Source organism: Zingiber officinale, chromosome 11A, assembly GCF_018446385.1.
Source record: "Zingiber officinale cultivar Zhangliang chromosome 11A, Zo_v1.1, whole genome shotgun sequence".
Classification (NCBI taxonomy): domain Eukaryota; kingdom Viridiplantae; phylum Streptophyta; class Magnoliopsida; order Zingiberales; family Zingiberaceae; genus Zingiber; species Zingiber officinale.
In genome coordinates, this window is record NC_056006.1 from 49,738,115 (window position 1) to 49,762,466 (window position 24,352).

Sequence of the window (24,352 nt, forward strand, 5' to 3'; positions counted from 1 at the left end):
ATGTGTATTTAATTTCTCACAAATCTGAAGCATAGATTGCTTCATTCATTACTTGAACGAAGTTGAGAATTAATTATAGCATAATGTTAAAACCTTGTGCATTGATCGTGGAGGTAGATATTTGTATGATCGGTTTAGGATAATGTGTAATGAGTAAGGGATTATTAGACAACTAACTATCCCTAGAACTCTACAGCAATATGGGGTTGCTGAAAGAAAAAATAGGACTTTTCTTGAAATAGTTAAGTTTATGATGGCGAAGGCTAATTTGTCGATCTCCTATTAGGGAGATGCATTATTAGCTGCGGCCTATATACTTAACAAAGTCCCTTCAAAGTCAATTTCATCTACATTATATGAATGTTGGACAGGCAGAAAACCAAATTTGAGTAATTTGAGATCTTAGGGGTTAGTTGCCTACGTTTATGATAAGACTTACAAATATAAAAAATTAGGACCCAAAGATAAGAAGTGTATCTTTATAAGGTATTATGATACTTTTATGACCCAGAGATAAGAAGTGTATCTTTATAAGATATTCTGATACTTCCAAGGGTTATGTCTTTATTGGTAAGCGGTAAGATGGAACTATCTCTGAAATAGAGTCAAGAGAGACTACTTTTTTCGAAATTGAGTTCCCAACATGAGGTGAAGTTGATAAGACAATTTCTCTATATGCAATAGAAGAGGAGGATAATGTTCATTTATTAACAAAGCAGGAGATGCTTGAATCTAGTCAACCTAGTGGGAGTGATTTGCCACTGAACAAGTCAGTTTCTCAACAGTCTAACCTATGAAGTAGTCATCAGATTATTCCTCGGAGAAGGTTTGACATTGAGAATGCGGCATTGATGATTCTCCCAGTTGATGATAAGGAACCTCGAATAGTTAAGGAAGCTCAGTAAGAGAAAAATGGAAAATTACAATGGAAGAGGAGATGGAGTCTTTGAGAAAGAATCAAGTTTGAGATTTAGTCGATCTTTCTCCAAATCGAAGGGTCATTGTGAATAAATGGATTCTCAAAATAAAGAGGAAAGAATATAGATCAATTAATCGATATAAAACTCATTTAGTTGCAAAAGGATATACCCAAATGGAGGGTATTGATTTTGAAGAGGCATTCTCCCTAGTTGTGAAGTTTGTGTTAATACATGTCATCCTAGCTATAGTAGCACAATTTGACATGAAATTACATAAGATGAATGTAAAAATGACTTTTCTTAATAGTAATCTTGACGAAAAAATCTATATGGTGTGGCAGAAGCATGGTGGGCCCATACCCAGCTTTAAGAAGCTCAGTATGAGAAAAATAGAAAATTGCAATGGATGAGGAGATGACGTCTATGAAAAAAAAAATCAAATTTGGGATTTAGTTGATCTTCCTCCGGGCCAAAGGGCTATTAGGAATAAATGAATTCTCAAAATAAAGAGAAAAGAAGATGGATCGATTAATTGATACAAAGCTCGTTTAATTGCAAAAGGATATACCCAAATGGAGGGTATTGATTTTAATGAGACATTCTTTCCAGTTGTGAAGTTTGTGTCAATTCATGTCATTCTAGCTATAGTAGCACAATTTGACATGGAATTACATCAGATGGATGTAACAAATAGCTTTCCTTAATAGTAATTTTGACAAATAAATCTATATGGTACAGCCAAAAGGTTACATTGCTAAAGGTCAAGAGAATAAAATATGTAAACTTAAGAAGTTTATATATGGATTAAAACAAGTGTTAAAACAATAGAACATAAGATTTAATGAAGTCATTTTGTCTTATGATTTCGAAATGATCAATGAAGATCATTGTGTTTATCTAAAAAAGGGAAAAAAATAAAGTTTGTCATCTTATCATTATATGATGATGCTATACTAATAACTGGAAGTGACATAAAATGTGTAATATAAGTCAAATCATGACTTTCATCTCAATTTGACATAATAAATATAGAAGAAGTTGAGTACATCTTAGGAGTGAAGATCATTAGAGATCGATCAAAAAGATTTTTGGATTTATCTCAAGAGGCTTATATCACTAAGATGCTACAACACTTCAATATGTCAGATAGCAACATTAAAGAAATACCTATAACGAGAGATACTATTTTGAGAAAAAGTAAGTATCCCAAGACTCCTAAAATAGCCGAAATGAAGACAAAAAATCATATGTCAGTGCTATTGGTAGTTTAATGTATACTATGTTGTGTACTTGTTCTGATATAAGCTATGTTATTAGCTTAGTTAGTCGTTTCCAATCAAATCCAAGATCGAGACACTGAAAAGTGGTGAAGAGGATATTCAGATATCTCAAAGGGACAGCGGATTACTGTCTCTATTCCAAGGATCATATATGAGCCTAAGTGACTATATAGATGCAGATTAGGTAGGAGACCTTGATAACAGAAAATTTTCATCTGGCTATACCTTCTTGCTGAATGGTGGCGTCATCTCATGGAACAACAAGAAGCAGACTTGTGTAGCCCTGTCAATAATGGAAGCTGAGTATGTAGCTTATACAGCGACTGTGTAAGAGACTGTCTAGTTAAAAAGATTCCTAAAACATCTGAAGATTGCTGAGGATAGTGGGAGTCCTGTTATAGTGTATTGTGACAATCATGTTGGATCAAGATGCACATAAACGAGGGGGGAGGGGGGTGAATCACGTGATTTTCAAAATTCTAACTTTTTTGATTTTGGAAAACAAAGTGTGTGATAGAAAACTGTTAGTATTAGCCCTAGTATCAATTATGAGATGATTGTAAAGGGCACATTATTGTATCATATATCATTATTAATAAAAGGTAAAGTTGGTTATTATATTTATTTCAGTTCAGTGCCAATTGAATAAGTATAATAATATCCTTGGGTAGTAGGTTCTTATCTACAATATATCAATTGGTTGAATTGATAGTGATATATTGTAGAGAACATTACTCTTAATTATTCCTAGTCGAGCATTAATATACAAGAATAATATTAATGCGTTGAGACTAGCATATAAGTCAACGGATGACTTGATCTCACAAGTCATGGATATGAGATATCAGGTTGACACATGGGTATATATTAGAGAATATATACTGAATGACCCGCCATGAGAATATTTCATGGATCGTTATATGAGTGTCATAAACATTCTCATGTGACTATTGGTGTAAATAGTCCTTTGACCTGAAGTCACTACGGTTCCCTACATAAGGAGTTGTGTACTTTGGTATCGACAAACGTCATCTGTAACAAGGTGGACAATAAAGTCGATCACTGGGTATGCAATAAATTATACAGAGAGATGTGAGTGATATAGATGGGATCTATCCCTTCCATATGACGAAAGTGATATCTGTGGGCCCCTTGATTAGTAGGACACAAGAAAGCATGGTCATGCGCAAATGAGTCAATATGAGATATTGAGCTTATTTGATTGAGTGTGTTTACTTAGAGATCAAGAAACATAAAGGTTGATAAAAGGATGACACGGTCTATGCCTCATTGATCAACCTAGATATCAAGGATAGAGAGAGCAAGTCATACAAGATAATGGCCACGGACAGGTTAGGTCGGATCTCGACTTTCTCGTCACTTGGGTGGCAATGATGTCTTGCTAGATGCCACTCATTGCTTATGTATCTAAATGTTGATTTAGATACATTGCCAATGTTACAAAAACCTATTGGGTCACACACAAAGAACAAGTAGTGAAACATCCCTGAATTATCCCTCAAGTTTTTTTTTTTTTTGACAACCCTCTCAACATCTGCTATATATATATATCCGTAGTGTCATTCCATCAATGATCCATCTTAACCAATGTAAATGACAGCATCCCAAACAAGAGTTCTGCAATAAGAACAGTGTATTCTCGAACATCTCCCTATACAATAAAGAACCTCCCATAAAGGAACAAGTAAGCTCTGCACTCCTAAACGTCCGGACAGTGCCATGCATCCATCTCACCTCCTCGCCTACTCCGTCCGCGTGTCTTCCGTCATATCCTAGGTGACGCCCTCTCCTGTAACGTAGGCATCATGAGTCTACGAACCCAGCAAGTACAATCTACTATGAATAATGTGACATCCATAAAGTAACAGGTATAGTAACTAGTAGGCATATAAATTATCTCAAATACAATAAACCGAAGAAAGGTACTATATATAAAAGTTCCTACATAGCTAATAAGGGTGAGTATGTCACATATCCGATAACCACTAAAAGAGTCAGTCAACAGTCCCATGATCCTAGAAGTACCTCATAGAGAGCATGCAGTCATATAGCCGAAGCTAACAATAATTTACAGTATCAATCATAAATAACAATATCAGTCATGTTTAGAAGGGCCCTCCCCGGAGCTCATCCCGGGTCACCCAACTCGTACTGTCACCACATATACTCATACCCATCCAATTAGTTACATAAGAAACCATAATCTATCTACATTGTTCTGTAAACAATTTATCATGCATAACTATTTCATTCATTCAGTAAACATACCCCTTCACAGGGACCCTTTCCATATCCGAACCCTACTTAACATAATAATTCACAATATAAAACATGTGTATCAAAATTGAGAACCAATCATAATATAATCATACATATCAGTATAGATAGCATTCCACAATATGAAGCATACAATCAAAACAGAGTTTAGATCAAAATAATAATACTAACCAAGAAATAGGATTCTTGTTGCCTGACTTCCTATGGTGAACCACAACAGAATCTCAACAAAACCATAATAAAACCATATCTACTCAGAGGAAAACAGAGCTCATCAAAAATTGACGCAATCAACACCATCATGACTCTAAGGAGGAAAGTATAGACTACAACATCAAATGAAATTCACACCACTACATCAGCCAATCTACCGAAGGAAATCAACAACAAAACCCTTTCAAAGAAGCAGAACAGAATCACGTTAGAATTCAAACCGAAAACACAACTGATCGGAGAGCAGATCAACACTAATTGCCCACTCAAAATGTAGAACATTCATGAATCGATTGCACGTCTTCTAAATCTGTCCATCTTTTGTAAAATCAAGCAGCAGCAAGATTGAAAAACAATATTCAACATGGTTCAAGCCCTCAATACTCTATCTGAAGCTTTCGAGAATTCAAGATGAAAGTAAAACATCCTCGAAATCAACTCGAAGACCTCGCAGAAACCAAAACCAAATCCGGAGCTCCACAGAAAACTTGAAACACAACTCATTCCACTAGTTAACAACTCGGCCAGGCATTTAAACTTACTGGTATCATACAAAAACTCATAGCATCAGCAACATAGAGGAAATTGAATCCAAACCCATTCACGGCCAAGTGAACACTGCAAGAATCACAACGGAACAATCCAAAAGCACCCAAAAGCCATCATAGAGTTGATTCCTAACTAACATCGCAGATCGTCAAAGAGACCTAACGTTCTTGAAAAGAACCAGCATCCGACTTTGTCCAGTACTTTTGGAAAACGATATGAAAGAGCTTGAGCGTCACAATCCAAGCATAAATCCACCACAATCAGAACAGAGATTTCGAAACACCAAGGAGAACATAACACCTTCACTACATACCGAGATCACCGATAAGTTACCAAGAAATTAAATCCATCGGCAAACCTGTCGCCACTCAATTCAATTCCAAACACATCCATACAGAGATCCCAAACCGAATCAGAAACCAGAACAGCCCAAGACGAAACGAGGCATTCCGAAAAAAAACTTGCATCACAATTCATTCAACCATAGAGCCTCCCATTCAGGCATTTAGACAAAAATGTAAATCGCAGGGACACACAGAAACTCGAACAACAATCCTTAAGGAAGCTGTTGTGCAAAGAGAGGGCAATACCTCTCAACCTTTCTGAACCGCGGAAGAAGAGGAAGAGAGAAAAGAGATCGCGCGGAACAACAAGACAAAGACGCACAAAAGAGAGCAAACACCAGGAAGGAGAAGAAGAAGAGAAAGAAAAAGAGTTACCGTGGTTCGGCGAGTTGCCTACTCCACAAAACGGCCGAAGCTTTATTAGAATTCTCTTCTACACAAGAGAATCACATCTAATGATTCTTGTGTTGTCTGATCTACAATGAGTTTACAATGATCCCTATAAATACTGCTAAACCCCCAGACCCGGTAAAAACGTAACAGAATTTGTTATGAAAAACATAACAAAATTCTGTTATATAAAATCTTAACAGAATTTTATTACGAAAAATCTTAACAGATTTTTCTTCCATGACATCCCTTCATCCAAATATGAGCCACTCGTCAACAATCTCCACCTTGGCGAATATTCACCCCTTCGAAGAATACGAATATCTGGACAAAACTCCATCTGGATCTCTGGGTCTGGGCTTCCTTCCTCTAGCATCTAGAGATATGGATCAAGTTCAAGCAATGCTTAAACTTCTCTGTGGTCACTGGCTTTGTCAGCATATCTGCAGCATTGTCTGCAGTGTGAACCTTCTCAAGTTGAATTTCCCCGGAAGCAATCAACTCTCTGATCTTGTGAAACCTCACATCAATGTGTTTGGTTCTCACATGATACACCTGATTCTTCGCCAAATAGATAGCACTCTGACTATCGCATAACAACTTGACTCCACCTTGCTGAACACCCAGTTCTCTGACCAACCCTGTAAGCCATAAAGCTTCCTTCGCTGCTTCAGCTGCTGCCATGTACTCGGATTCCGTAGTAGACAATGCAACAATAGATTGTATCATAGATTTCCAACAAATAGGTCCTCCTGCCACAGTGAATACGTATCCTGTAGTAGACCTCCTGTTATCTAAATCTCCTGCATAGTCTGCATCTACGTACCCAGCAACTAAAGGATCTTCCGGTTGTCTACTGAACATGATGCCATAATTAGTTGTATTTCTCAAGTATCTGAAAATCCATTTCACTGCATCCCAATGTGGTCGACCAGGATTTGAGAGAAACTTGCTTACCATACTAACTGCTTGCGCCAAATCTGGTCTCGTGCAAACCATGGCATACATCAGACAACCAACTGCACTGGCATAAGGAACCTTTGACATCTCTTGGATCTCGTCATCCGTCTTTGGACACTGTGTACTGGATAACTTGAAGTGATGCGCCAGGGGTGTGCTCACCGACTTTGCATTCTTCATGTTGAACCTATCTAACACCTTCTCCACATAGCTACGTTGAGACAACCATAATCTCCCTGCAACTCTATTCCTGTGAATCTCCATCCCAAGAATCTTCTTGGCCTCTCCCAAATCTTTCATGTCAAATTCCTTGCTCAGTAGCCTCTTCAATTTGTCAACCTCTCTCATCTTCTTCGCAACAATGAGCATGTCATCTACGTATAGTAGTAAGAAAATTAGTGATTCATCTTCAAGGCCCTTCACATATATGCAGCAGTCATACTCGCATCTCCTATATCCATTTTGAATCATGTATGAATCAAAACGTTTGTACCATTGCCTAGGAGATTGTTTCAGTCCATAGAGCGATTTCTTCAACTTACAAACCAACTGCTCTTGTCCGGACTGACTAAATCCCTCAGGTTGTGACATAAAAATCTGCTCCTCCAAATTTCCATGAAGAAATGCCGTCTTCACATCCATTTGCTCCAAATACAAATCGTGATGTCCCACCAAAGCCAATACCGCTCTAATTGACGTATGTCTTACCACTGGAGAGAAAATTTCTTCATAGTCAATCCCCTTTCTTTGTGAATACCCCTTTGCTACCAACCGAGCCTTAAACTTCACTTCTTCTCCCTCTGACATTGCTTCTTTCTTCTTGAATATCCACTTGCACCCTATAGCTTTCTCTCCTTCAGGAAGTTCCACTAGATCCCACGTTTGGTTCTTATGCAACGACTCCATCTCCTCTTCCATAGTCCACCTGTCCTTCTCAGAGCTATGTATTGCCTCCTGAAAAGATGTAGGGTCTCCGCTACTAGTGGTAAGTGCATAAGATACCAAGTCTTCGAATCCGTATCTAGTGGGTGGTTTTATGACTCGTCTCGTTCTACCACTAGCTATAGTGCGATGCTCCATGTGCTCTGAGCTAGAATCATCGAAGTCATGAGTCTCTAGCTCCACCTGCACAATATCTTTCTCTTTGTTGCTTTGTGGTGTTTCCTTTCCTTCTTCCTGAGTACGTTGTAACATAGCTTTCTCGTCAAACACCACATCTCTGCTGATCACCACCTTGTTTGCCTTAGGATCCCAAAGCTTGAAGTCTTTAACTCCTTTCTGATAGCCCAGAAAAATGCATTGCTTTGACTTTGCATCCAGCTTTGATCTTTCCTCACTAGATATGTGCATATAGGCTGGACATCCAAAAACTCGAAGATGAGAGTAATCTACTTGATTCCCTGTCCATACTTCCTCTGATACTTTGCCTTCTAGTGCTGCCCTTGGTGATCTATTAATGAGATAACATGCCATGTTAACTGCTTCCGCCCAGAAATTCTTTGTAAGCCCTGCATTCAGCCTGAGACATCTTGCCTTCTCAATGATTGTCCTGTTCAACCTTTCCGCTACCCCATTCTGCTGAGGTGTCCTGCGAACCGAGAAGTGCCTCATTATCCCATGCTGCTCACAGAATTCCTGAAACTTTGAATCTGTGTACTCAGTCCCATTATCTGACCTAAGGCATTTGATCTTCCTTCTGGTTCTCTACTTCAATTTTCCACAATTTAAACTTTGCAAAAGTTTCTGACTTGTGACCCATAAAGTATACCCATACCTTTCGTGAGAAATCATCAGTAAAACTCACAAAATACAAGTGCCCTCCACATGATGCTACACTGGCCGGTCCCCAGAGATCCGTATGTACGTAGTCCAGAACCCCCTCCGTCTTGTTTGTTGTCGTCTTAAATTGCACTTTGCTCTGTTTCCCAAGAACACAGAATTTGCAGAATTCAAGCTTGCACGTTTTGACACCCTTCAATAAATCTCTCTTGTGAAGTTCTAGCATCCCACGTTCACCCATATGCCCTAGCCGCATATGCCACAAGACAGTACTATCTGATTCAGACTCCACCGAGGCGACTCCACCTACAACTGTAGTCCCTATCAACTTGTAGATGTTTCCTGCTACCTTTTGTCCTTTCATTACCGTCAGAGCTCCCTTGCTGACTTTCATCACCCCGCACACTGATTTGTAATTACAACCAATACCATCTAGTGTGCCTAGTGAGATCAAGTTCTTCCTTAGCTCTGGTATATATCTGACATCACATAAAGTTCTAATCACACCATCAAACATCTTGATTCTGACATTCCCTATGCCGATAACCTTGCATGATGCATCGTTTCCCATCAACACTGAACCAGAATCCACTGCCCTATAGGTGTCAAACCAATCCTTGTTTGGAGTCATGTGATATGAACATGCAGAGTCTAAAATCCATGCATCCGTCAGCTGCTCCGAACTTGACATAACTGATAGCATATCTCCATCACCGCTTTCTGAATTTTCTTCTTCAACTATGTTTGCAGACTTTGCCGAACTACTTTTGTTCTCTGCAACATATTTCTTTATCTCTGGACAATTTCTCTTGATATGACCTTTACCTCCACATTTGTAGCACGTGATCACCTTCTTCCTTCTCGACTTAGAACGAGTCTTGTTGTTGTTGTCATATCCATGTCGAGATTTGCTCCTACCACGCTCTTGGTTGCTATTTACCACAAGTCCTTCTCCTTGAGAAATTTCATCGTTTGTTTTCTTCCTTTGGTGAAAACTTAGCAACGCACTTGTGATCTCCTCCAATTTGAGAGTTTCCTTACCCCACATCAAAGTAGTAACCAAATTCTCGTATGTAGGAGATGAAGGTAGAGAATTCAACAACATCAGCGCCTTGTCTTCGTCTTCGATCTTCACATCAATCCGCTTCAGATCACTTACAATCTGGTTGAATACGTTGATGTGCTGGCTCAGATCGGTTCCTTCTGTCATCTTCAGCCCGAATAATTTCTGCTTGAGATACAGCTTGTTTGTCAATGATTTTGACATGTACCGGCTTTCCAGCTTTTGCCAAACTGTCACCGGTGACTCCTCGTCCATGACATGGTACATCACGTCATCCGTAAGACAAAGCCTGATTGTTGCTACTGCCTTCGCCTGAAGTTCTTCCCAATCTGATTTCTCCATGCTTTCCGGTTTTCTTTCTCCTAGCGCCTTCACCATGCCTTGTTGCACCAACAAGTCCTTGACCCTTCTCTGCCATAATCCAAAGTTTTCGGTTCCGTCAAACTTCACCATATCAAACTTCGCAGAAGTCGTCCCCGACATGTTGAAGAAATCTGCCAAAAACCTGGAGCTCTGATACCAATTGTTGTGCAAAGAGAGGGCAATACCTCTCAACCTTTCTGAACCACGGAAGAAGAGGAAGAGAGAAAAGAGATCGCGCGGAACAACAAGACAAAGACGCACAAAAGAGAGCAAACACCAGGAAGGAGAAGAAGAAGAGAAAGAAAAGAGTTACCGTGGTTCGGCGACTTGCCTACTCCACAAAACGGCCGAAGCTTTATTAGAATTCTCTTCTACACAAGAGAATCACATCTAATGATTCTTGTGTTGTCTGATCTACAATGGGTTTACAATGATCCCTATAAATACTGCAAAACCCCCAGACCCGGTAAAAACGTAACAGAATTTGTTATGAAAAACATAACAAAATTCTGTTATATAAAATCTTAACAGAATTTTATTACGAAAAATCTTAACAGATTTTTCTTCCATGACATCCCTTCATCCAAATATGAGCCACTCGTCAACAGAAGCAATCGAATCCAACTCACCCATAGCCAATCGATCACCACAGAATCATGAGAAGAACCCTCCGGAGAAATTCGAGCTGCATCTTAACAAAATTCACTAGCAAAATCTTAGAAACAGAACGAACCGAGCAGGAAACAACATCGAATCCTCAAGCCGAATCAAAACTCTATCGAGGAAAAATCAATCATAAACCATGCCATCGATCCAAACACATAGATGAACATTTCGCAATCCCTACGTTCCTACCCTATACCTTACAGATCTCGCACAGCCATAAGGATATGTACTTGCCTTGCTCCGTCTCCTGCCGCCATTGGAAACCTTTGCTCGATGCTTTCACGCCGACGAGGATCTGCGTCTGGTAAGGAGGTCCTCCGCGGAACCAATTGCGTGGTGCGTCACTGATCGGAGCTCAAAGTGTGATGGAAAGCTTCGTCGAAGCGGCCGAGATGAGCAGCGAGAAGTTCGGCGATTTGGCGTGGAGCAACGAGTGAAATCTTGGCCAAAAACTTAGGTTGGGAATTTTATACCTAGGCTAATCAATTAACTCCCACCTTAATTGGCATATTTCTAAACAGATTTTCTCTTACCCAATTATATCCCTTAAAAACTAAAATAGTTCCCTAAAAATTCATAAATATTTCAGTAAATTCCATAAATTCATATCAACTTAATTCCTGATAAATTATCCATGGAAACATATTTATTTTCCCTTAAAATAATCTAAATAGGTTAGATTTTAATTATTACAACTTTATCCATATTTTTGATATCTAATAACCTTATGTATTTATTTTATTCTCACTCAAGTCGTACAAAATTTACAATTTTTATCACCAAGTCCCCTTTTTATTACTTGTATGCATATTTAGGTCATGTAATTTATTTAAGTTGGGATATATATTTTATAACCTATTTGATTAAACATAATTAAAGCTAGCCACTTAAATTAAACTTCATTCTAACTATACCCGAACTAATTAAATAATTACTTTTAATTAAAAACAATTAGTTTAGGACATTACAAGTAGATTTGGAGATGGGTTCATATGATGAATCATTGGAATTGGACTTATTGAGTTAGACTCAATTGGATCTCATTGTTGGATTAAGTCCAACTCAAACTGGACTCAAGGAGTCAATTCAAATGAATGAAATGTGATTCATTGAATTTGAATTGTATGAGATTAATTGAGTAAGACTCGATTGAATTAGATTTGAGTTAGACTCAAGTGAGGAGACTTGAGTTAGACTCAAGTGAGGCTTAATGAAGAAATTCATTGAATTTCGAATTCAATGAATCATGTCATTTAATTTTTGAAATTTAAATTTAAAATGATAGGTTTTCAAATGTGTCCTTAATGGAGAGTGAATGTTCATTAAGACTCATTAATGGAATTAATGCACATTAAGTGTTTTCATTGGATGAAAATACTTAAGTCAATTTTCCTCTCATTTTTTGTAACTTCTTCATTTTTTTTTTTTTTGGCTTCTTCCTCTTCATCTCCTCTCCTCTTGGCCGAAACCTTCTCAAGGTTGCTAGCACAACCTTAGGTGGTTTCATCTCCATCTTATGAGTTTGTGAGACAAACGAACGCTTGTTCATGTGGATACCGTAGAGGCACGAACGTGAGATCGTGCTATGATCTGAGCTGTTGGGAGTCCGTGAGCATTCTACAAAGGTATAATACTATCATGTTAGAAAGTTTAGTATATGTAGTAATTTCTTTTTCCCCTTCGCATGGATCTTCTGAAGGAACTAGTATTTTTCGTTGCGCGTTTGCATGTTTAGCTCATCTAGGTCCTTACAAAAACTAAGTAAGAAAAAGAAGTAGATAAGCAAGCAAAAGAACACGCGTTCGATTTTACTTGGTTCAGAGCCTTCGTCGACTCCTACTCCAAGACTCAGGTCCTGCAGACCAATCAATGAGTAATCCACTAAATGCCTCTTCCGGAACTACCAGAAGAGGTGATCGAATACAAGAGATAGGGACAGTGTAACAACCTACACTTTCCTTTTAGGGTAGTAGTAAAAATTGCAACACTTAATAAAATTGTTACCAATAGTTTTGAGAGTGCTCGTGTGTTGCTGTCGGTCTATCGGAGATGATCGGATAACTCCGAAAGGCGGATTGGTGGCAGACAGACTTCTATGAAGTAGCAACAGGAAGTCGGAGCAGTCAGAACTTCAAACGAATGCATAAAGGATCGTAGAAGTGATGATCCTTGAAGCTTGGTTGAGACACTCTTATAAAGGGTGTGGAAGGCGCCTTCCATAGCCTTGAAGGCGCCTCCAACCTATAAAGTTTAATTCTGAACTGATTACTCCTTATCTGCAACAAAGTCTGAAATTTTATCCTGGTATTGAAGGCGTCTTCCATGAATAGTGTGAAGGTGCCTTCCATAGTATGGAAGGCGCCTCGAGCACTATTCACCTGAGACCTTTTGTACTCTTGATAATGTTAGCATAGTAATAATGAGTACTAATTAAACTCTATCTCCCCAAGACTAGGATATAGTTAAACTCTCAATTTAGGTTTCTGAAATAGACCTAAATTGAACCAACGCCTACTGTCCCTTCGAACGGGGATGGGTCCTCACTTAGTCACTCTCCTTCAGTGACTTACCTCTACTTACCAAGTGTAGAGTTACCTCTGAAATCACACATCCGAACTTCAGGAATCAAATATCCCGACTTACCAAAATTACACATCCCATATTCTCTAATCAGGAATCGCACATCCTGACCTATCGGAATCGTATATCTGGTCTACTCCAATTAGAAATTACATATCCCAACTCTTATCAGAATCCCACATCTGAACTTCAACCTGTCGAGAATCAAACATCCCGACTTACCAGAATTACACATCGGATTTTCAACCAATCAAGAATCGAATATCCTGATTGGGGTTAGTCAAGCCTACACACTCAGTAATAAGGTTAGATCGCAACATGCCTAACATTAACCTATTTGTCATTCATCAAAACTTAGGTTTGACTATTAGTGCAAATTACACTAATAATCTACCCCTTTTTAATACAATGATAACCTGAGTTAGAGTAGAAAAAAAATACAAAAGGAATAGTAAAAAATTAAGCAAGTTCTGTTATATTCTCTTGAGCATTTTAGGGTTAAAGTTTTTAAATTTTTAGTTTTTCTTACTTAGCCCTTATCCTCCCCTTTGGCATTCATCAAAAAAAATACAAGTATACCAAAGTATTGAAACACACAAGTGAATATAAACTTTTCAAAATAACATAAAAACTTAAAGGTTTATTGTAGGGAGGAGTCTAGAGTTTAAAAAATTTTCATTAAATTTTGAAAGAGTTAACAAAATTTATAACAGGTTTTGAAAGCTAACTTTTGTAAATTAATTTGAAAGTTTAAAGTTTTAAAGTAGCTTTCAAGATATTTTCAAAGTAGTTTTCAAATATACAAATATTTTAAGATGGGTTTGCAAAATACTTTTCATAACAATTTTCAAAATAAAATTTTTCTAACAATTTCAAAAGAGCTTTGAAAAATATTTTTAAAATTTTGAAATATTTTCAAAAATCTTTTAATCAAGAATTTAGAACAATTTTCAAAATATGTTAAACAAGAACTTATAATTATTTCAAAATACTTTAAATAAGAGTTTTTAATTTAGAAATATTTTCAAAATACTTTAAACAAGAGTTTTGATTTGGAAATATTTTTAAAATACTTTCAACAAGATTTTGTAACTTAAAAATATTTTCAAAATATTCTAAACAAGAATTTTAACTTGGGAATATTTTTAAAATACTTTAAACAATAGTTTTTAAATTAAAAATATTTTCATAATACTTTAAACAAGAATTTTAATTTGGAAATATTTCCAAAATACTTTAAACAAGAGTTTTAACTTGAAAATATTTTTAAAATATTTTCAAATAATTTTCAAACATAATTTTCAAATTCAAAAATAGAATTTTAGAGTGTTTCAAAATATATTTTTAAAATTATTCTTCAAATATCATCCCCTGAACTGATATTATTTAAGAAAAATATTCATTTAGAAATTATCTTTAAATGTCTAACCATTAGTTACTAACTAACTATCAGAAGATACCAATGTGCACTTGGTTAGTCAAGTTAAGTAAATGTATCAAGTTAGTATTTGAGTAAAATGGATTACTTAACCTGATCACTATCATTCTGATTTTTGTCGCCCAAACTTGTGTTGATGCATTGATATAAGCATATGAAGTTCACACAATATGTCTATGCATCTCTCGTCACTCTAAATTTGTGCATACATAATCAAGGTAAATCTGTTGTGTTTGTGAGATACTCGATTCCTAGATCCATAGGAACATGCTTTCTATGGATTTGATCTAGACTAAGGCTAAAATCAATATTGAAATTCTAAAAAAAATGAGAATTTTTAGAAAATAAAAGATTTTCCTAAAATTTGCAAAAAAATTGTCCTTTTAAAAAATAACAGTCCTAATCTAAAAGGATTATCCAAATAAAGTGGCAAAAAGTAGCTAATTGTATAGATTAAGTCAACCAGATATACAATGTATAACAGTGTACTAAAATAATCAGATCTGGTCATCATCAGCTGGAGGAGGTGGGGGCTACTTAGGTGCTCGCAAAGCTTGAAGAATATATTGAAATCCAGTGGTCATCTCCTCCTAGAGAGAGGAGAATCCGGTGGTCATCTCTTCTTGAAGAGTGTTGAATCTGTTCGAGACCGACTGTCGGATCTGTGCGGAAGATTCCTCAAGTCGAGCAAGTCGATCCTTGATAGATAGTGAAGTCGAGGACTGAGTCAAGGTCGAGGGCTGGGTCGGAGTCAGAGGGTATCCAAAGAGCTCCTCAGCCATAAATTCTGGCATCTCCTCTGTCTAGCTGCGATTCCACTCTCCACACTAGTCCTCCCTAAGCAGTGACGTCTATATGCGCTAAGGGAAGTGGATGTACCCTGAGTCATATCTGTTGGTGCAATCGACCTCTAGGGTTTCGATGTTTGACAATATGACCAAGGGTTGACCCAAACAAGACTTGATGTTTGGGAGAGAGAAGTCTAGTCAGGACTAGATGACTAGCAAAGGTAAGTCCTAACCAAAGGTTAGGCAAAGTGGAAATCCTGATGAGTGAAACCAGGGCCTAGTGAGTGAAGCTAGGTGGTGGAAGTCCTAGTGAGTGAAGTCGGGTCCTAGTGAGTGAAGTTAGGTGGTGGAAGTCCCGGTGAGTGAAGTCGGGCCCTAGTGAGTGAAGCTAGGTGGAGGAAGTCCAAGTGAGTGAAGTCAGACCCTAGTGAGTGAAGTTAAGTGGAGGAAGTCCTGGTGAGTGAAGTCAGGCAATAGAAGTTCTAGTGAGTGAAGCTAGGCAACCCTAGGAGGTAACCCTAGGTTATACTTGAATTATGTTAATACTGTGCTAACTCAGTGTTGCAGGGAAGCTCAGCTAGGTTGACGGGCTGACCAGGTAGCTAACACGAAATCCAGACGGATCGAAGGGTTGACCGGACGTCTGGCAGTTAAGTGAAGGTAAGTCACTGGAGGGGAATGACTGTGAGGACGCGTTCCCAAGAAGGGAACATTACGCGTCGATCTGACTTAGATCTATTTCGGATATCTAAGTCGAGATCGTAACTATATTCTAGTCTCGAGGAGACGGAATCTAATTACTATTCTTTTTTTGATCATAAACTGTGCTAACACTCTGTTTTGCAAGATATTTTGCATTTATGCTTTGAACTAACATTTTCTTGCAGGGAAATGAAGTTGCTGGAAAATGGAGTCCGGACGCCCGAAATGCAAACTTTATCCCCAACGCACATCGACACGTGGAGCTTCATGATTGGCTGGGCTACGTCACATTCAGGGCGCCCTGAAGGTATCCAGGCACCCCAAACCTCCTATATGTTGGGGTAATTTCCCTAGGTCAAGTTTGACAAGTTGACTAAGCTTGAGTTGAGTCAAGCTTGAGTCAGGATTTGAGTTTTGATGTTTGACAATATAAGGAGATTGCTGGAGCAATCGTACGGTTATGGAGATGGTCAAAGGGTTGACCAGGTTAATGAGAATACAAGTCAAGTAGGTCAAGGTTGATAGGAGACTTGACTAGGAAAGTCATAACTGGAGGTTAGGCGTATGGAAGACCAAACTGGAGATTAAGCGTATGGAAGTCCTCACTGGAGTTTAGGTAGTGGTGGAAGTACTAACTGGAGGTTAGGCAAATTGGAAGTCCTAATTGGAGTTTAGGCAGTGGTGGAAGCCCTAACTAGAGGTTAGGCAAATTAGAAAGTTCAAGTGTGATCTTGGCAAAGGAGAAAGTCCTAGTGAGGAGCCAGGCAATTGGGAAGTCCTGGTGAGGAGTCAGGCAACAAAAAGTCCAAGTGTGATCTTGGCAAAGGTTGTAAGTCCAAGCATGTGGTCTTGGCAAGGTAAGTCCTAGTGTGACTTGGCAAGGAGAACTCGATAACTAGGATGAGGCCGAAGGAAGCTCTTGAAGGCGAGATGTGAAGGATGAGGAGATATCCGAGAGAGAGGAGATATCCGAGGGACGCAAGGATAATGGAGGAGGCCAGAATGCTAGTTCGAGGTTAGTCGAGTGTGGTGGTATAATCCGACAACTAGGATGAGGCCGAAAGAAGCTCCTGAAGGCAAGACGTAAAGGATGGGAGATATCCGAGGGACGCAAGGCTGATGGAGGAGGTTAGAAGGCTAGTTCGAGGTTAGTCAGGTGTGGCCAAATGCTAGGCATGGAAACCCAATAGGTCACGGTTGACCAGGAGTTGGGTTGGAGGCTTTGGACTTGAGTTTGAGTCAAGTCCAGGCTGGTCAATCGATCGGGCGATCGATTGAACCAGGGTCCAATCGATCAGTTAATCGATTGGAGTGTGCTGCGATTGTGGGAAGACCCAATCGATCGATCGATCGATTGGGAGGTAAAATCGTGAGCGGTCAATCAATTGGGAGGTGAAATCATGAGCACAGAAGCCTTCCCAATCGATTGGGCGATCGATTAGGAGCTGCCAATCGATCAGCCGATCGATTGGGCAGGGAAGTTCTCACGCGATCGCGAGAACACAGAAAGGCTCTAAATCAATCGGGCAATCGATTCAGGCAATCCCATTCGATCGGTCGATCGATTGGGCAGCAGAAGCTCACGCGTAGACGCGAGAGCACAGAAAGGTGCTGAATCGATCGGGCGATCGATTCAGGCAGTCCCAATCGATCGGTCGATCGATTGGGAAGTGACCGTTACGTAGGATGCAGGTGATGGACGGCTGCAATGAAGCGGTGCTGACGTGGCAATCAATTGGGGATGAATTGGATCGATTGGGAGCACTATTTCAAGCCTGGGCGGAGCATTTTCTCCGCAGATTTTTGCGATCTATTTTCTACGAGCTTTGTACGATCTTCACAGCGATTTCTCTAGCACTTATGCCAGTTCTTGAAGGCACTTGGAGAGCATCTCCAAGGTTCAAGAGGCAACACCAAGTAGTAAGAAGAAAGGTGCATTTACTTGTATTCTTGTAATTTCTTCTTGTATTTGTGTTTGTGTTGTGTGTGAGTTTGTACGAGGCTTCTCTGCCAATGGCTACGACCAAGAAGGAGGTTTTCTTAGTGGAGATAGCGTGTCGTGTGTGGATCCTTGGATTAGTCACCTCTTTTTGAGGTGGATACCAAGTAAATCCTTGATTTAGCGTTGTGTGAGTCTTGTATTTCATTTCCGCTGCATATCAACAACAAGACGAAGCAAACCGACGCAAGCGCGACGAGCCGCTATTCCCCCCCCCCCCCCCCCCCCCCCCTCTAGCGGGCATATCGGTCCTAACAATTGGTATCAGAGCGAGGGCGCTCTTCTATGGACTAACCGCCAAGAGAGCAAGAAGCTAGAGGAAGAAAAAGATTGACAGTGAAGGACCTCTCGGATGGGACATCTGAATTCCACCTCCATACGACAAAGAGGACTTCAATTTTTGGAGAACTCGGTTGGAAACATGGTTCCAAATAGATTAGAACCAATGGGTTGTTTTAGAAGACCCATTTGAAGCTCCAACGGACAAGAAGAGTAAACGCCTCCGACCTCGACATTGGACCGAGGAACAAAAGGAGCTAGCGGAGGCGAATAAGGAGGTAACAAATATATTGCTTAATTTATTACCTTTTAATATCCTTTTGAGTGTAGGTGAATATACTAGTGCATGTTGTAACGCCCCGCCCCTCTTGCTAAGGCGACGGGGGTTACTTGGACACATACATACCTACTTACTACAGCGGAAGTCTTACTTAGAGAAATTAAAAACTTTTACCTTAAAATCACTATGGACATATAAAAGCCACATAGCATACTTAACATGATTTTTGAGTCATAATACCCAAACACATAATTAATGTCATGGAGTTATAACGAAAAAAACATAAACATGGCATATTTCTTTATTAACAAAAGCAGGTCTTTCCCTTTAGCCAAGCCACTACCACACACATCCTTCTAGCCCCTCCTGCTGCTTCCCTAGTACATCCATTCTTTGCCTTTATCTTGTTGGATTTTTCGGGCCGCGAAAACCGCTTTTCGCGTCGCGGAAACCCCGAATCACCCAAAGCCGTATATCCGTGCAAGGAAAGCCGAACGAAAAATTACAAGTACGAGTTTTAAATATTTTAGATCTACTCCTAGATCTATGTGTTAAGAATATACCTTGAAGCGTGCCCTTTCCATTTCCCGCTCGTCCAAGGAGTTGTCGGATCTCTAGACCGTCAAGCGTCGGTCCTCTAGAAGTATCCACACGAACAATTCTTGATGGAGAAAACCTAAACAAAGGTGTGCTAGCACCTTGATAGGTCACGGCAAGGACGAGGAGGGAGAGCAAGGAGAGAGCACAAGGAAGAAGAAGGAGTAAATGAGGAGTTGAATGAAAAATGAATTTCATTCCCACCTCTAAAGTGGCCGGCCACATTTGGTTGTGTAACCCCCATTTCCACTTAATTACAATTAAGTGGAAGCCATTAAGAGGTGTTGTGTAACTCCTATGATGTGGCACATCATGAAGATGTGTACCATTACCATTGGTCCACATCTTGCCACCTCACAATGATGTGGCAAAGGAGTAACCTCCACTCATTTAATGTGGCCAACCCACATTAAATGCAATGGAGGCTTGTAACCTCCATGAGCTGGCAAAGCAAGATGATGTGGAACAACACCATTGGTCCACATCTTGCCACCTCACTCATGATGTGGCAAAAAGTCAAGTCAAACTTGACTCTTCCTCTTCCTCTCTAGTCAAGTCAAACTTGACTCAATCTCTCTCATGGTTGATCTAATCAAACCATTTGATTCAAGCCAACTTAATATAATGAATCTAATTCATTAAATTAAATTGATCTAATGAGTCATAATCTAAATTAGACTCATTAAATACATAAATCATTTTGAGTCTAACTCATTTAGCCCAATTTGGATTACTCTTAATCCAATTTGATTCATCAAATGAATCTAATCCTCTTGGTTCATCGTATGAACCAAATCTCCATCTAATTATCCTTAGTGTGTGACCCTATAGGTTCTTGTAACGTTGGCAATGCCCTAAACCCATTTAGGAGCATAAGTAATGAGCGGTATCTAGCAACACATCATTACTACCCAAGTTACAAGAATGTCGAGATCCAACATCACCTTGTGACTATTAATTGTGACTCCTCACAATATATGACATGTGTCCTATCCTAGACATCTAGATTGATCAATATGAGGCATAGACCGTGTCATCCTCTAATCAATCTAAATCTTGAACTCCAAGTAGACTCACTCGATCAAATGAGCTCAACATCTAATGTTGACTCATTTGGGCATGGTCATGCACTTAGTGGTCTCACTCTATCAAGAATACCGATGTCGCTCCCGTCATATGGGAGGGATAGATCTCATCTACATCCCTCTACATAATTCGTTATATACCCAGTAATCGCCTTTATAGTCCACCCAGTTACGGGTGACGTTTGACGAAACCAAAGTACATAACTCCTTATGTAGGGATCCATGGTGACTTCAGGTCTAAAGATTAATAGTCATACTAATAGCCACATGAGAAAGTATATGACACTCATATAACGATCCATGATACTTTCTCATGGCGGGTCATTCAGTATACATTCTCTAATGTATACCCATGTGTCAGCTTGATATCTCTATATCCATGACTTGTGAGATCAAGTCATCGAGCTGACCTACATGCTAGTCTTATTGCATTAACATTGTCCCTGAATGTTAATACTCGACTAGGAATGATTTAGAGTAGTGTTCCCTATATCATCTCACTATCGATTCAACTAATCGATTGATATAGGTATGAACCTTCTACTCAAGGACGCTATTATACTTAGTCTATTTGGCACTAATACAAATAAGTATAATAACCAAACAAATACCTTTATTAATATACAAGAATATGATACAATGAGTCCATACAATCATCAAATGATTGGCTCTAGGGCTCTAACTAACAATCTCCCACTAGCACTAGTGTCAATCTTCACATCTCCTCTATCGATAATCTCTCGAATGAGATGGAAGCGCCGTAGTATGTGCTTGGTCCGCTGGTGTGAGCGAGGTTCCTTCGCCTGTGCTATAGCTCCATTGTTGTCACAATAGAGCTCAACTAGGTCAGCGATGCTAGGAACCACCCCAAGTTCAGTGATGAACTTGCGGATCCAAACTGCCTCCTTTGCTGCCTCTGATGCAGCAATATACTCGGCCTCTGTTGTAGAATCAGCTACTATGTCCTGCTTCGAACTCTTCCAGCTCACAGCACCATCATTTAAGCAAAACACGAACCCCGACTGCGATCGGTAATCATCCTGGTCGGTCTGGAAGCTAGCGTCACTGTAACCCTTTACAGCTAGCTCATCATTGCCTCCATATATCAAGAAATATTCTTTAGTCCTTCTTTAGTACTTAAGAATATTCTTGACCGCTATCCAGTGACTTTCACCTGGATCTGACTGGTATCTGCTCGTCATGCTCAAAGCATACGAGACATCAGGTCGAGTACATAGCATGGCGTACATGATCGATCCTATGGCTGAGGCATAAGGGATATGATCCATGCAGTCTATTTCCTCTCTAGAAGAGGGATCTTGAGTCTTCGAAAGACTCACGCCATGTGACATCGGCAGAAATCCCTTCTTGGAGTTCTGCATGGCAAACCGAAGGAGTACCTTGTCAATGTATGTACTCTGACTTAGGCCAAGCATTCTCTTAGATCTATCTCTATAGATCTGAATCCCTAGAATGCGGGATGCCTCACCTAAGTCCTTCATTGAGAAGCCAGGTCTTGACAGACTGAAGCATAGGGATGTCCTTCCCAATGAGCAGTATGTCATCCACATACAATATGAGGAAGACAACTGTGTTTTCTACAACCTTCTTGTAGACACAAGGCTCATCTTCGTTATTGATGAAACCAAACTGTTTGATCGCATCATCGAATCGAAGATTCCAGCTCCGAGCTTAAATGGACCTATGCACTTGCATACTCTGCTAGTATCTGTGGATCTACAAAACCCTCAAGTTGTGTTATGTACACATCCTCGAGTAGGTTTCCATTCGACGCGGTTTTGACATCCAGCGCCATATCTCATAGTCATGGTAGGTTGCAGCTAGCATGATCCGAATGGACTTAAACATCGCTCGAGAAAAGGTTTCATCATAGTCAATACCATGAATTTGCTTGAAACCTTTAGCTAGCGACCCTTATAGATAAGTCCATCCATGTCAGTCTTTCTCTTAAAGACCCACTTACACCCAATGGGTTTTACCCCTTCAGGTGGATCAACCAAAGTCCATACTTGGTTGGTGTACATGGATTCCATTTCGGATCTCATGGCCTCTAGCCATTTCTCGGAATCTGGTCTCATCACAGCTTCTTGATAGGTGGTGGGCTCATACTCTATGAGCACAATGTCATCATGGTCAGACAAGAGAAATGAGTATCTCTCAGGCTGACGACGTACCCTATCAGACCTGCGAAGAGGTATGTCTACTTGAACCGGTTGTTGTTCCTCAACTCCTTGTGGAACAACATCATCCACAACACTTTGTGGTTCCAGTTCAATTTCAATCGAGGCATTAGTGCTATTGTTCGCATCTTGAACTTCTTCAAGATCGAACGCGCTCCCACTAGTCTTTCTAGAAACAAAATCCCTTTCTAGAAAGACCCCAGTCTTTGCCACAACTACCTTGTGCTGACTGGGAATGTAGAAGTAATATCCCTTAGTTTCCTTGGGATATCCGATGAAATAGCACTTGTCGGATTTGGGTCCTAATTTGTATGAGACTTGACGTCGTACGTAAGCCTCACAGCCCCAAATCCTCTTGAAAGACACCTGAGCATCTCTACCAGTCCATATCTTATATGGTGTCTTTATCACAGCCTTGGATGGAACTCGGTTGAGAATGAAAGCTACCGTGTCTAGAGCATATCCCCATAGATATGTCGGAAGATCTGTGTGACTCATCATAGATCGTACCATATCTAATAAGGTATGATTCCTCCTTTCGGATACACCATTCCACTGTGGTGTTTCAGGAGGAGTGAGTTGAGATAAAATCCAATACTCAGCTAAGTAGTCACGAAACTCATGGCTTAAGTATTCACCACCTCGATCTGATCGAAGTACCTTAATACTCTTGCCAAGCTGGTTCTGTACTTCATTCTTGAATTCTTTGAACTTTTCAAAGGATTCAGATTTATGTGTCATCAAATACACATAACCATATCTACTGAAGTCATCAGTAAATGTGATGAAGTACCTATAACCACCTCTAGCAGCGACATTGAAAGGGCCACATACATCACTATGTATGAGTCCTAACAAATCAGTCGCTCTCTCGCTGTGCCCACTAAAGGGAGTCTTGGTCATCTTGCCTCGTAGGCATGACTCGCATATCTCATATGATTCAAAATCAAATGAGTCCAGCAAACCATCCTTATGGAGCTGGGATAAGCGCTTGTCATTTATATGACTTAAGCGACAGTGCCAGAGATAGGTGTGGTTCATATCATTCGATTTGAACCTCTTGGTACTAACGTTATAGATAGGGCTCTTAAGGTCTAGAAAATAGAGTCCGTTCATCAGAGGTGCACTACAAGAGAACATATCGTTTAAATAGACAGAATAACATTTGTTCTTTATTATAAACGAAAATCCTTTCTTGTCCAAACAAGAAACTGAAATTATGTTCTTAGTCAAGGCAGGCACATAACAACAATCATCTAATTCTAGTACAAGCCCAGAGGGAAGAGATAGATGATAAGTTCCTATAGCAATAGCAGCAACTCATGCTCCATTGCCTACTCATAGGTCTATCTCACCCTTCGTCAATGCCCTGCTATTTCTCAGCGCTTGTACATTAGTACAAATGTGCGAAGCACATCCGGTATCTAATACCCACGATGAAGAAATAGAGAGGTTGACTTCTATAACATGTATACCTGAAGTAGAAATCTTATTTCTCTTCTTCGTAAGATCTTCCAGGTATTCTTTGGAGTTCCTCTTCCAGTGCTTTTCTTGTCCTTGATATAGGTGACAAAGATG